This window comes from Budorcas taxicolor, chromosome 18, assembly GCF_023091745.1.
Source record: "Budorcas taxicolor isolate Tak-1 chromosome 18, Takin1.1, whole genome shotgun sequence".
NCBI lineage: Eukaryota > Metazoa > Chordata > Mammalia > Artiodactyla > Bovidae > Budorcas > Budorcas taxicolor.
Genome location: NC_068927.1, coordinates 64,842,104 through 64,857,410, shown reverse-complemented (window position 1 = coordinate 64,857,410; position 15,307 = coordinate 64,842,104). Strand labels below are relative to the sequence as shown.

The 15,307-nt window shown below is 47.6% G+C and overlaps 1 pseudogene; it reads left to right on the top strand.

The window, feature by feature from the left end:
* The first annotated feature begins 236 nt into the window (after positions 1-236).
* On the top strand, positions 237-14,848 carry LOC128063269 (putative killer cell immunoglobulin-like receptor-like protein KIR3DX1; annotated as a pseudogene).
* Positions 14,849-15,307: the final 459 nt, after the last annotated feature.

The following is a 15,307-nucleotide window of genomic DNA, read 5'->3' as shown; positions in this document are numbered from 1 at the left end:
TTTGAATCCTCTTAGGTTTATAGTGTTTAGGGAAACAAAATGTGACGATCGGGTCATGAGGCGTGCTCCGTGATGTGGCTCAAGTCAGACTTCCATCCCTGGCGTGAGAAGAGGTTGGCCATCTTCCCATGTGACATGAACCAGGCTGACTGTACCAACAACACTGACTGCCTTCCGCATCCTGTGACTCTGTCGGCTTTGCTCAGTTCTGCCTCCTGTCTCACAGAAGCAAAGCCATGTGCCCCACACTCCTCAGCCTCCTGAGTCTCGGTGAGTCCAGAAAGACACGGTTGGAGAGGGTTATGGTGGAAATTGGGGGGCCCTCGCACCACTGACCAGGTTCCCTGCATGAGGGTGCAAAGAGTGTGGGGTCCATCAGGACAAGCCATCTCTGACGTGGTTTTCCTTCTAGGATTCTGTGTGAGTCTCAGGATCTGGGCAGCTGTGGGTGAGTCCTCCCCATCACTTATTTCTCTGTTGAGCAAAGCAGCTGAGGCTGATGCAGATGACACTGGGGGCTGGGGAGAGACCCATGTCGGTACATTGAGAGCCGTGTGCCCTGTGGATCCCAGGTCCGCCATTGGCCTTGATACTCATCTTCACTCTCCCCAGAGGTTAGCCCAGCTGTGAACTCTGGACCTGAAGGCACAATGTTAAGTTTGGGAGCTGGGAGTTAGGCCCACTGAGTTCCATTTTTATCATGAGAGGGGAGCAAGAGGCTGCAGCCCACAGACCCTCCCCTACAAGCTGGCTCATGGCATCTCCAGCTGGCCCTTAACAACAGGATCTGCAGGAAGCCCACTGGACCTGAATCCAGGGAAGTGAAACGTTGTTGCATCACGACGCCGGGACTCTTGGCCCCCGGAGGAGAAGAATTCAATCCGGGGCCAGAGACGAGGCTTGATCGCTCAGAGCTTTTGTGTAATAAAGTTTTATTAAAGTATAAAGGAGCTAGAGAAAGCTTCTGACATAGGCATCAGAAGGGGGTAGAAAGAGCACCCGCTTGTTAATGTTAGCAATGAAGTTATATACTCTCCAGTAAATCCAAAGAATGTCTGGAGGTTGTAAAGACCTCACCAGACCTACTCCCATAATTTACATATTAACAGAATTAGCCAGAAGGTTTAATCCAGAGACTGTCCTCAGGCAGAATACATTGTTGTTCTATAATCCTAAGGAATGTAGAGAAGGAAAAAAATGTTTGTCCTTTCTTCCTCCTTGAGAATTCCAGTCCACTCTCTCCTTGGGGACCCCTAGACTTAGGAAATGACTCTCATTCCCCCCTTTTCTTTTAGGAGAATTATGTTGCCTAGGGAAAAGGGGTGTCGTTCTCGTTCCATAACTGCTTCCGAGCTGAGAAGGGGCATTGTCCCTAAATTGGCGAGGCAACATATTCTCCTAATCCTCCTATTGAGGATATCTGATCCAGGGCCTCCAAATAGTAGTTGGAGGAAGGTGCAGCAGTAGCAGGAGTTTGAGCAGCCATTTGTAACTTAAAAGTTTTCATGCGGCCAGAAACAAATCCAGTTACACAGTTACAGATGTAAGGCAACATAGTCATTAAAACAAGTTAAAATCAAAATTAAAAGTCACATTATGTCCATAGTTAAAGTGCAACGTGTTGCACCAGTTCATTTTAGGGTTGGTAGATGTCATCAGATGAAGAAGACGCATCGCGTGTGATTTTTGTCGAAGGTATTCACAGACTTGGAGAAAGTCCTTTGCTTGAAGTGGAGATGTCCACCACCGGAAGCCTTCCATTAATGAAGAGAATCTTTATAACCTCCTTAGCCTGTTCACTACGACAGAGAAAAGCCTCAGTCCATCCAGTAAAAGTATCTACTCAAACTTGTAAGCAAGAATATCCATTAGCTTTTGGCATATGAGTAAAATAATTTTCCCAGTCCTCTCCAGGATACTTCCCACTTCGTTGTAATCCAGATGGGGAGAGATTTTGCTTCCAAAACCTGTTCAGCAGTCACCATGGCATAAGCTGCTTTACGCTTTCCATCCTGAACAAAAGAACTGCCATCTGTAAATATTTCCATGTCAGGATTGTCTAATGGGGTATCCATTAGATCTTCCCGAGCTGCATAGTTTCAAGTTAGGAATTGAGAACAATCGTGATCAGGTGTTTCATTTTCCTTCTCAGGAAGGAAAGTGGCAGGATTTAAATTTCCACAAACTTTAAGCTTAGTTACTGGTCCTTCTAACGACAATGACTGGTATTTAAGAAGCCTACTGTCTGTCATCCAAATATTAACCTTAGAATTTAAGATTCCACTCACATCATGAGAAGTCAGTACAGTAAGGTTTTGTCCGTTAATTATTTTTAAAGCTTCAGGTGCTAATAAAGCTGCTGCCCCAATTACTCTTAGGCAGTGGGGCCACCCACGTGAAATTACATCTAATTCTCTGCTTAGATAAGCAATAGGTTGCTGGTGAGGCCCTTGGGGTTGTGTCAAAACTCCCAAGGCCATACCTTTTCTTTCAGTGACAAACAAATTAAATTCTGACCCTGTGGGCAAGCTCAGAGCTGGAGCTTGCAGGAGAGCAGTTTGAAGAACCTTAAAAGCCTTTTGAGTTTCTGGTGACCAAACCAGTTTGTCAGTTTGGGCCTGCTGAGTTTCAGCTATAAGTTTATATAAAGGCTGGGCAAGTTCTCCATAACCCGGAATCCAAATGCGACAGTAACCTGTGATTCCCAAAAATCCTCTCAGTTGTCTTAAAGTCATAGGTAGGGGATGATTTAGTATAGGCTTAATTCTCTCAGGGCCTATGGCCCTAGTCCCTTCTGATATGATTAGGCCCAGATATCTAACTGATTGTTGACACAGCTGAGCCTTTTCTCTTGATGCCTCATAACCACAGCCGGCCAGGAAGTTTAAGAAATCTTCTGAGGCTCGCAGACAAGCTTCTTCTGTCTCAGCACAGAGCAAAATATCATCTACATATAGTAACACCACCGCTTCAGAACTATTAAAGTTTTGTAGATCCTGTGACAAACTTTGTCCAGATAAGTGAGGACTGTCACGAAATCCCTGGGGCAAAACTGTCCAGGTTAACTGAGAAGCTGGCTGTGTAGGGTCTTCAAAGGCAAATAGAAATTGACTTTCCTCTACCAAAGGCACTGAATAGAAGGCATCCTTTAAATCAAGTACTGAGAAATATTTGGCTCGTTCAGGAATTTCAGACAATAGAGTATAAGGATTAGGCACCATGGGGTATAAAGGAACTACAGCCTCATTTATTACACGTAAATCTTGGACTAGTCTCCATTTACCACTTGATTTCTTTATATCCAAAATAGGAGTGTTGCAAGGATTGTTACAGGGAATTAATAGTCCCTGTTCCTTTAAATTTTCAATGATGGGTTTTAACCCTTCCTTAACCTCAGGTTTCAGCGGGTACTGCTTTTTATGTGGAAATAAGTGCGGGTCTTTGAGCTTGACAACTACAGGAATAGCATTTTGTGCTCGACCCACAGATTTTCCATCAGCCCATACTCTAGGATTTACATTTTGTTCAACTAGAGGAAGAGAAAGGGAGGGCTCCATATTCATAAAAACAGAGGCATGGACCTTGCTCAGTATATCCCTCCCCAAAAGGAGTGAGGGAGATTCTGGCATGACCAGAAACTCATGTGAAAATAGCGCAGAATCCCAGTTGCAAGATAAAGAGTAACTGAAATAATACCTTTTGGCTCGTCCAGACAGCCCCATTACGGAACCGGATCGGGAAGAAAGTGGGCCAGGGGCTTCAGTAAGCACAGAGTAAGTTGCCCCAGTATCTAAAAGGAAATCGCCGGATTGGCCCCCCACAATTATTAATACCCGGGGTTCCTCAGGGAGGACGGGAGCTTGTGTGGGGACCCCCGGGCACCTTCAGTCCTGATTGTCTTGAGAGTCCGACCCCGGAGACCTACGCCTCTGAGGGCAGTCTCTCTTCCAGTGTGGTTCTTTGCAGACCGGACATGGAGCCGGGGGGGGGGGGGGGGGGGGGGGGGGGGGGGGGGGGGGGGCGGCCTAGATGCCTGAGGGCAATCCCGCTGGAGGTGCCCCTCCTTTCCACGGTAATATCCATCCCTTTTCACCTGGGTCCCTCTGGGCATTTTTCTCAGGCTGCTTTTTCATAGCCACTGCGAAGGCTTCCGCCTTTTCCTTTGTCTTTCTTTGCCTTTCTTTTGCTCATATTCCCTACCATAATAGACCATCTGAGCCAGTTGTAACAGAGTATCTAAAGACTGATTTGGTCCATATACCCATTTTTGTAGCTTATGGCAGATATCTGGAGCCGACTGAGTGATAAATCTATCTTCTAAGATCCCTTTTCCTTCTTCACTTTCGGGACCAATCTCAGTGAATCTGCCAAGAGCTTCTCTTAGTCTATCTAGGAATTTACCAGGAGCTTCCTTCTCCTCCTGTTCTATGTCTGCCAATTTGCTATAGTTTAAAGGCTTAGAAGGTGCCTGCCTGAGTCCTTCAAGACTACATCTGACAAAATGACTCTGATCCCATCTTCCTTTAGCTGAGTTGTAGTCCCAGTCTGGTTCTATAGTTGGGACCGCCTGATTCCCAGTGGGGAGGGCAGCTATCTCATCCTCCCTCTTCCCTACTGATTCATTACCAAGCCATTCATCTCCATAAGCAACTGCTTTTCCCAAAACTCAAGTCTTTGAGTTGGGAGTTAGCGTTTGTCCAAAGATATACATCACATCTTTCCAAGTAAGCTCATAAAGCAGAGTAACACCTTTAAAAACTCTAATATATTTTTCTGGGTCCTCTAAATAGTCTCCCAGATCCTCCTTGATTCTTTGTATTTCTTGATAAGTAAAGGGTTCATTAACTCTCATAGACTGATTATTTCTCCTGGTGGGTGCTTCATGAAGAGGCAACAGCTTGTGTGGCTGTTCCTCCATCTCTCTGGCTGCTCTGCACATATGATCCCAGGGATAGACTGGAGAAACCTGTTTTTCTTTTTCTCTTTGTCTCCTGTCCTCCATCTCATCTCTAGCTTCGATGGTCTTGAGTTTCTACTGAAACAGAAGTTGTTTGGACCTCCACGTGGGCAGTTTGAATCTCAGTTTGGGTTTCCACTGAGACCAAAGCAGCCGTTCTGAGGGGGGTTTTCTGGCTTTCAGTTAGCTCAGCTTGGAGCCCCGGGTACGGGGGCAAAGTAGGAGGACAGGAGGGAGCTGAAGGTTTCACGCCCAAATCTATACCCTTAGGACCTAAGTCTGGCATATTTCGCAGAGAGAAAAAGGGCAACACATATGCTACTTCTACCCAATTCCCTTGTTCCTTACAGAACCGGTCTAATTGTAAAACAGTATTATACTTAAGAGACCCTCCAGCCAGCCACCGTTCGCCTTCCTCCAATGGATACCGTGGCCATGCAGTATCGCATAGGAAGACCAGGTGTGTCTTCTTTAAGCCCTTGGGTATCGAATCTATCCCAGTTTTTCAGGATACAGTTCAAAGGAGTGAGGCTGGAATTGGTAGCTCCCATCTGTAAGAGAGAAAAAAAGCAACCAGGGCCATTTTTTCTACTGGAGGCGTCCCTCCCTGCTCTAGATGGGGGTGTAGACAGACTTTACACCAAAAGCTTTTCCTTCTTGGTCGGACTTAGTCTGTCCCTTACCGATGCAGGCGCCGTCTCGACCCTCCCGGTTCTACCACCGAGATGGGGTGGGGATGTACCAGGGGTTGACCTGATAGCATCTCTATGTGATGTCCAGCTCTTCACCTTTAACCTTGCTTGCCTCTGATGCCACCCGGGGTGCAATCAGAGTAACCTTCCGGAATGCCTCCCAAGCTAAGACCACTGGGGGAAACATTCGTCACCAGAGTGCCTGTGCACGACCCTGAGTATATTCCTGACCACAATCAGACTGATACGAACATAAAGCTGGGATGTTCTTTTCAAGCATCACCACACCAGTATGAGAGCCTCCTCTTGTCCACTAAGAGCCAGCGTTACCAAAGGAAAAAACCCATTTCAGTCCCAATCTGAGTAACCTTTAACCTCCAAGATGTTCTTGGGGCTAAAGCTCCATCTAGCTTCCAAACTTTTGACTCCTAGCGAGGCTAGGTGCTTTCTTGACTACCAATCCAAGTTTGCCACAGTACACAGTAACAGTATAGATCACAAGTCCCTTGAAAGTCTATGATCTGATAGATTAGGTTAGTACTTCTAATTCTCAAGGAGTTATGAAATGGTCAAAGAGACCGAAAGGTTTGACCGAGAAAGGGGAGTTCGGCCCACACACTTTACCCATTTCTGGTCGGCTTCTGAAGGAGACATTGGGTGCCTCTTGGCATTGGCAGGTCGGTATAAACCCCCGACAGGTTTCTGCCATAAGCCGTATGAGATCACTGTGGAACCGCAGAGCAGGGCTCCTTACTTGCTTCACGCAGAGCATGTCATTCATTCACACAAGCACACCGTAGAGTTAGTAAAGCACAGCAGAAAACGTGTTCACTAAGAGAACAAAGAACTAGAGCTCCAAGTATCCTTAACTTGTCCTGAAGGATCCCTGACGAGCCCCCAAGATGAAAGGTTGTTGTTGAATCACAACGCCGGGACTCTTGGCCCCCGGAGGAGAAGAATTCAATCCGGGGCCAGAGACGAGGCTTGATCGCTCAGAGCTTTTGTGTAATAAAGTTTTATTAAAGTATAAAGGAGCTAGAGAAAGCTTCTGACATAGGCATCAGAAGGGGGTAGAAAGAGCACCCGCTTGTTAATGTTAGCAATGAAGTTATATACTCTCCAGTAAATCCAAAGAATGTCTGGAGGCTGTAAAGACCTCACCAGACCTACTCCCATAATTTACATTTTAAGATAACAGAATTAGCCAGAGGTTTAATCCAGAGACTGTCCTCAGGCAGAATACATTGTTGTTCTATAATCCTAAGGAATGTAGAGAAGGAAAAAAAAGTTTGTCCTTTCTTCCTCCTTGAGAATTCCAGTCCACTCTCTCCTTGGGGACCCCTAGACTTCTTATCAACCTGCCTAGGAAATGACTCTCAGAAGGGTCTGCTCATCAGGCAGGGCCACCTGGAACTTGTCACACATTTGATGTTGGTGAGCTAACAAAGGAGCGAGGTTCAAGCTTTATTTCCTTCTTTTCAGTCAAGTGGCTTTCTCACTTGTTACCTGTGTTACTGTTAGTCGCTCAGTCATGTCCAACTCTTTGCAACCCCATGGACTGTAGCTCACCAGGCTCCTTTGTCCATGTAATTCTCCAGGCAAGAATACTGGATGGGGTTGCCATTTCCTTCTCCAGGGGATCTTCCCTACCTGGGGACTGAACCCCGCTCTCCTGTATTGCAGGAAGTTTCTTTACCATGTGAGCTACAACAAATCCAACAGGGAAGCTCTCTCACTTCTTTTCCATGCATCAGGTTTTGTTTTGTTTTGTTTTGTTTTTGGTGGTGTTTCTTTTGCCTGCATCATACAGCATGCAGGATCTCAGTTCCATGATTAGGGATTCAACCCGGGCCCTCTGCAGAGACAGTGCTGCGTCCTAATGACCAGACCACCCAGGAATCCCCAGTGTCTTGTGTTGTGAGGGAGTTTTCAACATTTTGTCAACCCAAAGAGTTATTCTTCTCCTGATCAGAATCACTGCTGAGAATCATATTCTTAGAATCTCCGTGATGTCTGTCCTGGGTTGACTGTGTGTCTGTCCCCAAGTGCCAGGTGTCCTTGAGTATCAGGGTGATGCACTTTAGGGTTGGTGCCTTGGAAGAATTGAAGGGGAAGTGCTCCAACAAGACCAGTGGGGAGAGGGGACCATTCCTATTTTCCTCTCAAAACCTGTGACTCCTTCTCTCCTAGGTGAATATGAGAAGCCCTCTTTGTCAGCCTGGCCAAGCCCCATGGTTCCCTTAGGACAGACTGTGACTCTTCAGTGTCACTTCCATTCTCCACTTAAGAGAGTCAGACTCTTCAAAACAGATGGGACCAGTTTGACCGAGCTCCATGGAAATCATTTCAACACCTTCACCCTTGGCCCGGTGACCAGAGAACATGCCAGGTCCTACACATGTTCCGGATTCTCCAGGTCTCTCCCTGTGTTGCCCAGATACAATGACCCCCTGCAGACTGTGGTCACAGGTAGGAGGGGTCCAGCCCAGCCTGGGACAGCTGTCTATGCAGGCAATCCCATCCTAGATCCAAGTTCCTTACATGGTCTAAGATTTACTCAGGATTTCTAGCCAGGAATGAACCAAGAAAGAGAACCCACTCTGAGAGTTTAAACTCAGGGTGTTGAATAGATGGGGTGCTCTGGCAAAGGAAGGAGGAGCCTCCCTAGGCATTAGTTAGACAGGATGCTGCCGCTACCTGCCAGCAGGGAGGATGGGGAATGACCCTGATCCAGCACCTGCCACCCAGTAGGGAGCTGTAATCCCATATGAAGGAGCTGGAGCCCCAGGGAGGAGTCCCAGGAATGTCTCCAGAGGCATGTGGTGAGGGTCACAGATGGGGAAATGTTTCCTTTTTTCCCCACCTCCTTTCCAATCTCCTGCCAGTCATCACTCACATTCTAGATGAGTGTGAACAGAGCCAGGGAATGCATCGTCAGAACCACCCAGCTCCCCACCACACATATTAGGGACAGGATGAAGCTGAGAGCATGGCAACCCACTCCGGTATTCTCTCCTGGAGAATCCTATGGACAGAGGAGCTTGGCAGGCTATGGTTCATGTGGTTGCAGAGTTGGACAGGCCTGAAGTGTCCGAGTATGCATGCCTGAAGTTGAGAGCAGATCCAACAGCTAAAGAGCTTAGAATAAATACAGAGAAGGCTGGAGGTCTTGAGCAAAGAGAAACAGAAAAGCATGAGCCAGAATCCGAGAACAAGGCTAAAGAAAACGCAACAGAACTGACAGGAAGGGTAATTGGTGTTGCTGCTTCATGAGGAGATTTTTTACACCTTCAGATATCAGGGTAGCGCCAAGGTGGGGTGACTCACTGAAGCTCACAACCTCTTTAGTCCTAGGTGTCTTCACAAAACCCTCCATCTCAGCCCACCCAGGCCCCCTCATGCGTGCAGGAGAGAATGTAACCGTCCGCTGTCACTCATCGATGCTGCTAGACAAATTTATCCTGCACAAAACAAGCAGCACAGGGCAGTTCCAGAGATGTGGAGAGACGTTCACTGGTGGGCATGGCCCAGCTGACTTCTCCATTGGCCCCATGACTTTGGTGAGTGCGGTACCTACAGATGCTACGGCTGTCTCAGACAATCCCCCTATGTGTGGTCAGCCCCCAGCGACCCCGTGGACATCATCATCACAGGTGAGTGTGGCCAGACCAGTCCCTTCTGCTCTCTGTGTCACACAAAGTCTGCTGTCCAGTCCAGCATCAGTACCAGGAGAGAATGACAGGCGTGCAGAGACACTCACAAACTCGGGAGAGGGAGCAAACCACAGAGAGAAGAGGTGTGAACATGGAAGGGAAAAGCGAACAGAGTCCCTGCCGTGTGCTAAGGGGAAGACACAGCCGGTGACAGAATAAAGGAGCGAGAACGTGAAAGAACGACCAATGGAGAAAAATGTACCAGAGCAGGGACGCGGGCAGTTCCCGCTCAGGCAGCCACTGATGGCTGGTTAAGGGGTTGGTTTCCCGCTTTCATGTCAGAGCTCCCTTCCTCTGTCAGCAGCACACTGTGGTACCAGCAGGTCTGCAGTCCAGGCCCTGAGTGATCCAGATGGAGGTCAACACCCTGACGTTGCTCAGCCTCTTGGTTTAACATGTCATTCTGCACAAAGCGGGGGGTGGGGGGGGGGGGGGTGGGGGGGGGAGGGGATTGGTCCCTTTAACCCTCCCACTGAGGAGTCCCTTCCAGCCCCTGGGGGGTGGGCATGGCAGCCCTGAACACGCCCTCAGGAATGAGACGGTCAAAGATCGAATGATTTTTTGGCAATTTCCACTCCATAATCTCTGCTTCTGGGTCAATGCCATGTTTTCTGATAGTCCCAGCAGAAGTTTGTAAGTTCTATTTATTTCAAGAGAACCGCGCATGTTTGATTTTTTAAGTTTATTTTTTATTTATGTTTGTGAACTCTAGTTGATTTAAGATGTTGTTAATTCCTGTTGTACAACAGAGTGATTCAGTTATTCATATAGATATATACTCTTTCTTTAAAAGTGGACATTAAATGACAATCCATTTTTAAAATTATTAATTTGTTCAAGAGGATTTTAAACGACACTCCATTTTTAAAGTTATTTCTGAATGTTTCCCTGTGCCGGGTATCCCTTGCTGTGGGGCTTTCTCTCCTGGCAGTGGGCGGCCTTCTCATTGCAGTGCCTCTCTTGTTGCACACTTCGGGTTTAGTCCTCTGTTTAGGACTCGAGTTACTTTGTGCTCTGAGATCAAGGTCTCTTCCTTGCAGGTCGGTCCAGGAAACCCTCTCTCTCAGCCCAGGGGGGCCCCGTGATGAGGTCAGGAGAGAATGTGACTTTGATCTGCAGCTCCAAGATCGCCTTTGACCAGTTCCATCTGCTCAAGGATGGGGGGAACCTTGGGCGCCCGCTCGCTGGAGGGCGGGGCCCACACGGAGCGCTCCAGGCAGAGTTCCCTCTGGGTCCTGGGAACCCAGCCCACAGCGGGGTCTACAGGTGCTACGGCTCCATCACTCACTCTCCCTACTCGTGGTCAGACTCCAGCGACCCCCTGTTCCTGTCTGTCACAGGTGAGGAACCTCTTCCTGGCCCATGCTTTGTGTTCCTGTTCAGTCGCTAAGCTGTGTCCAACTCTTTGCGACCCCATGGACTGCAGCACGACAGACTCCTCTGTCCTTCACTATCTCCTCCTCATGGATCACAGCCTTGTAGTGGTGAAGGGGCCTTCATACCTCAGGGAAGCTATGAGCCAGTCATGCAGGGTCACCCAAGCCTGAAGGTTCATAGTGAAGAGTCTTGGTAAAATGTGGTCCCCTGGAGGAGGTTATGGCAACCTATTCCAGTATTCTTGCCTGGATAACCTATGAAGAGTCCCATGCTCTCAGTTTAGTTCAGTTCAGTTCAGTTCAGTCGCTCAGTCGTGTCTGACTCTTTGCGACCACATGAATCACAGCACGCCAGGCCTCCCTGTCCATCACCAACACCCAGGTTCACTCAGATTCACATCCATCGAGTCAGTGATGCCACCCAGCCATTTCATCCTCTGTCGTCCCCTTCTCCTCCTCCCCCCAATCCCTTCCAGCATCAAAGTCTTTTCCAATGAGTCAACTCTTCGCATGAGGTGGCCAAAGTACTGGAGCTTCAGCTTTAGCATCATTCCTTCCAAAGGAATCCCAGGGTTGATCTCCTTTAGCATGGACTGGTTGGATCTCCTTGCAGTCCAAGGGACTCTCAAGAGTCTTCCCCAACACCACAGTTCAAACGCATCAATTCTTCAGTGCTCAGCCTTCTTCACAGTCCAACTCTCACATCCATACATGACCACTGGAAAAACCATAGCCTTGACTAGACGGACCTTAGTCGGCAAAGTAATGTCTCTGCTTTTGAATATGCTATTTAGGTAGGTCATAATTTTTCTTCCAAGGAGTAAGCGTCTTTTAATTTCATGGCTGCAGTCACCATCTGCAGTGATTTTGGAGCCCCCCAAAAATAAAGTCTGACACTGTTTCCACTGTTTCCCCATCTATTTCCCATGAAGTGATGGGACCAGATGCCATCATCTTCGTTTTCTGAATGTTGAGCTTTAAGCCAACTTTTTCACTCTGCACTTTCACTTTCATCAAGAGGCTTTTTAGCTCCTCTTCACTTTCTGCCATAAGGGTGGTGTCATCTGCATATCTGAGGTTATTGATATTTCTCCCGGCAATCTTGATTCCAGCTTGTGTTTCTTCCAGTCCAGCGTTTCTCATGATGTATTCTGCATAGAAGTTAAATAAGCAGGGTGATGGTATACAGCCTTGACGTACTCCTTTTCCTATTTGGAACCAGTCTGTTGTTCCATGTCCAGTTCTAACTGTTGGTTCCTGACCTGCATATAGATTTCTCAAGAGGCAGGTCAGGTGGTCTGGTATTCCCATCCGTCTCAGAATTTTCCACAGTTTATTGTGATCCACACAGTCAAAGGCTTTGGCATGCTATATCACATTGTGGTGGCCCAAAAGGCCGTTTGTCTTTTCCAATATCTTCCTGTATCACTGAGCTCCTTCTCAAGCTCTCTGTGCTGGTATCAGGGGACCTTAAGCCTTCTGGAGAAATGAAGGCAATGAATACCAGAGAGGAAGACAGATGGTATGTGGCATCTCAACCCTCTTCCACCTCCTGTATGGATGTTCCACGTCAGAGTCCTGTCTATCCCGACAAATAAAGAAAAGGGTCAGGGTAGACCCAGGAGGAGGAGAGGCTGGTCTCATTTGGGAGGATCCGAGATTGCATTGTACCCTTGCTCTTAATGTTTTCCCAATAGCTCCTCTGACATATAGGAGATTTTCCACTTAAGGAGCACTGATACTCATTCCCGGAGCAGAGAGGGTATCTCTTGCATACAGCTGTCTTTCATTGTCAGGCATATCCTTCCCAACTCCTTCCACCATCTCTTCTCTGGGATGGAGGGTCTACTCAACACATTCACCTTGAGGGACCAGACGCTCTGTCCTCCCCGATCAGTGCTCTGAAGGATGACAGAGTCAGGACAGGCAGCAGGTCAACCTTCCAGAAACAAGAGTCCTCCTTTGGTGGGGTGAGGAAGGTTACTGTTCACCCCTTCTGGCTTTTCTCCCCTAGGATCCACTACAAGTACTTGCCCATCACCCATGGATCCACACACCATGGAAGGTAAGCAAGACAGTCTCCTGTCTCAGCAAATTTCTGAGAAGTCAGAGGGTTCCTGTGTGAGTGTTGGTTCTCCCACCTCCCAGCTCTGTGACTTTGGGCTCCTCAAAGTACATGTCATGTCAGCATTTGAGATCATGGTCTGTATTAGAACCAGAGGGGGCAGTGAGTTTCTGATTCTCTGGGACTGGGAATTTCTACACTGAACAAAGCGAGACAGGGTGACTTGACCCCATGCTAAGGGAGCTGCTCACCCTCCCGCCACCAGCATCTTTGGGGAACGATGGGGGGACAAGGGGAGGATTTTAAGAAGCACCTTCAATATGCGCTATTCCTCTGCTAGTGTTTATGAACTAAACATTCCAATGTTCAGAAATAGAAGTGTCGTGTCTTCTTGAGGATTCCATTGCAGGCATATGTGGATGGAGTGAAAAATATATGGAGGATTAAAGGAGTCCCCATTCATGCAAAAGCACCATGCCTTGTCATATGGGCAGCAGAGAAAAACTGCATGGGAGCCCGGGGGACCTGGTTTCAGGCTGCTGCTGGCCTTGCATGGCCTCCTTACTCCATCCACTGCTAGCATCTCTCCTGGATGCTTTGGTGCCTCCCGGGAAGTGGAGACCATACTGATCAGGTTGAGAGCTGCTGACACACTTTGACACAAGGATACAAGAACTCCTGTGTGTAGGGGCAGGGTGTATGCAACGAACAAGCAGACCTTCTTCCATTGGCTTGTTGGCAGAAGCACAGCTTCCTCAAGGCCACTCCAGCCAACTGCACCTTCTCCTTAGGCTTTCCATAGCCTTCATGTATACCAGCATCTTCGTCACTGTTCTTGTCTGTCACTGGTTACCCATAAAGTAAGTATGAAGAGCCAAACTGTCACTGGTGTTCTACCCACAATCGTAAGTCTGAAGGAGGAAAGCACAGCGTCATCTGACCCAGGGAGAGGTGGGCTCATAGCACAGAATGGCGTTTTCACTTCCTTAAGGTTAAAAACTAACTTCCATTTTTGTAATCCCTAAATGAATATCTTCCAGAGGACAATGAAACCATGTTCGTTTTATGAATGTGTTAAATAATTAATTAATTTGTTTTTTACTTTACAATATTGTATTGGTTTTGCCATACATCAACATGAATCTGCTACAGGTATACACGTGTTCCCCATCCTGAACCTCCCTCCCTCCTCCCTCCCCTTACCAGCTGCATCAGGTCTCAGCTGCAGCATGGGGTATCCTCATTATGGTGCTGGGGTGCATTTGAAGGTTCCAGAGCCCGCGGGCTCAGCAGTTGCAGCATTGAGGATAGTTGCTTCAAGGCACGTGGGATCTCAGTTCTCCTTCCAGAGATAGAACCCACACTCTCTGAACTGTAAGGTTGACTCTTAGTCCCAGGGCCACCAGGGACATTATAAGCCCTGTTCTTCCCTTCAACCAGTCATCTGTTCTTCTCCCCTTTATGATCTTGGGAATCTGCTGATATGCATTAGAGGATGGTCCATAACGGAAGATGTAGGATGGCCTCCGTGGATTTGCACAGATTCCTGAGGGAGTCCATCAGTGGCTGGGCTTATATATGGGATTTTTTTTTTAATTTAGTAGAGTAGACAGACTCAGCAACCTCGGGCACACCCCTGCTTTTTTGGCTTTGATGTCTCCACCAAAGATAGGGAGGTCTAGAAGAATCACCCCCACCCCAAGAGCCTTGACTCTCTTCCATTCGCAGATGTTGCCATCACGGAAGGAGAGCCCAAGGAAGACAGAACAGTGAACGGCAAGGTGGATCCTCCCAGCCCAAACCCTTGCCATAGCCCGAGCCCTCCAATGGCCAATGCTACAGCCTTCGAAGATCACACCTCATTCCATCATTCATCTCCTTCCTCTCAGGACCCACCAGCAGAGGATGTGATATTCGTCCACTTGAACCACAGGATCCTCTCTGAGAGACTGTTCACTCCCACTCCCCTGAGCCCCTTGCACCTCTTTGCCGAGACCAGTATCTATGAGGAATTTGATGTAAACCAAGACTGTGCTGAGCCCTGATTGGCCCCATCCTTTGAGCACACAGAGTGTTATAAACTGAAGAGCTACATCTCTCTTTAAAGGGGTTCCTCCGTGGGCACTCCTTATCCTCCTCCAAAGCAGCCCAGCACCTCTGAAGTTAAGAGTGGAGTCCAAGAATTATAGGATCGTCTTCAAAAATCCCACCGCTTGTTAGTAATACCCTGGCTATTATAACACTGTATTTTCACTATCTAACCTTTTGGGAGAAGGTATTCTAATCAATTGCACATACAGGGTAGGTTACCATGATCATCCTGCTTATTTGAAAATTCCAGTAAAGCACAAAAATTTGCAAGTCGAGTCTTCAAATTATTCAGTTTAAAATAAAAGAAAGCCATCAAAAAAAAAAAAAACCTCTGTTCAGTAATAGTTTACAAGGATGAACTTGTTTACAAGACAGAAACCGACTTGTAGACTTAGAGAACAAACTTAGAGTAA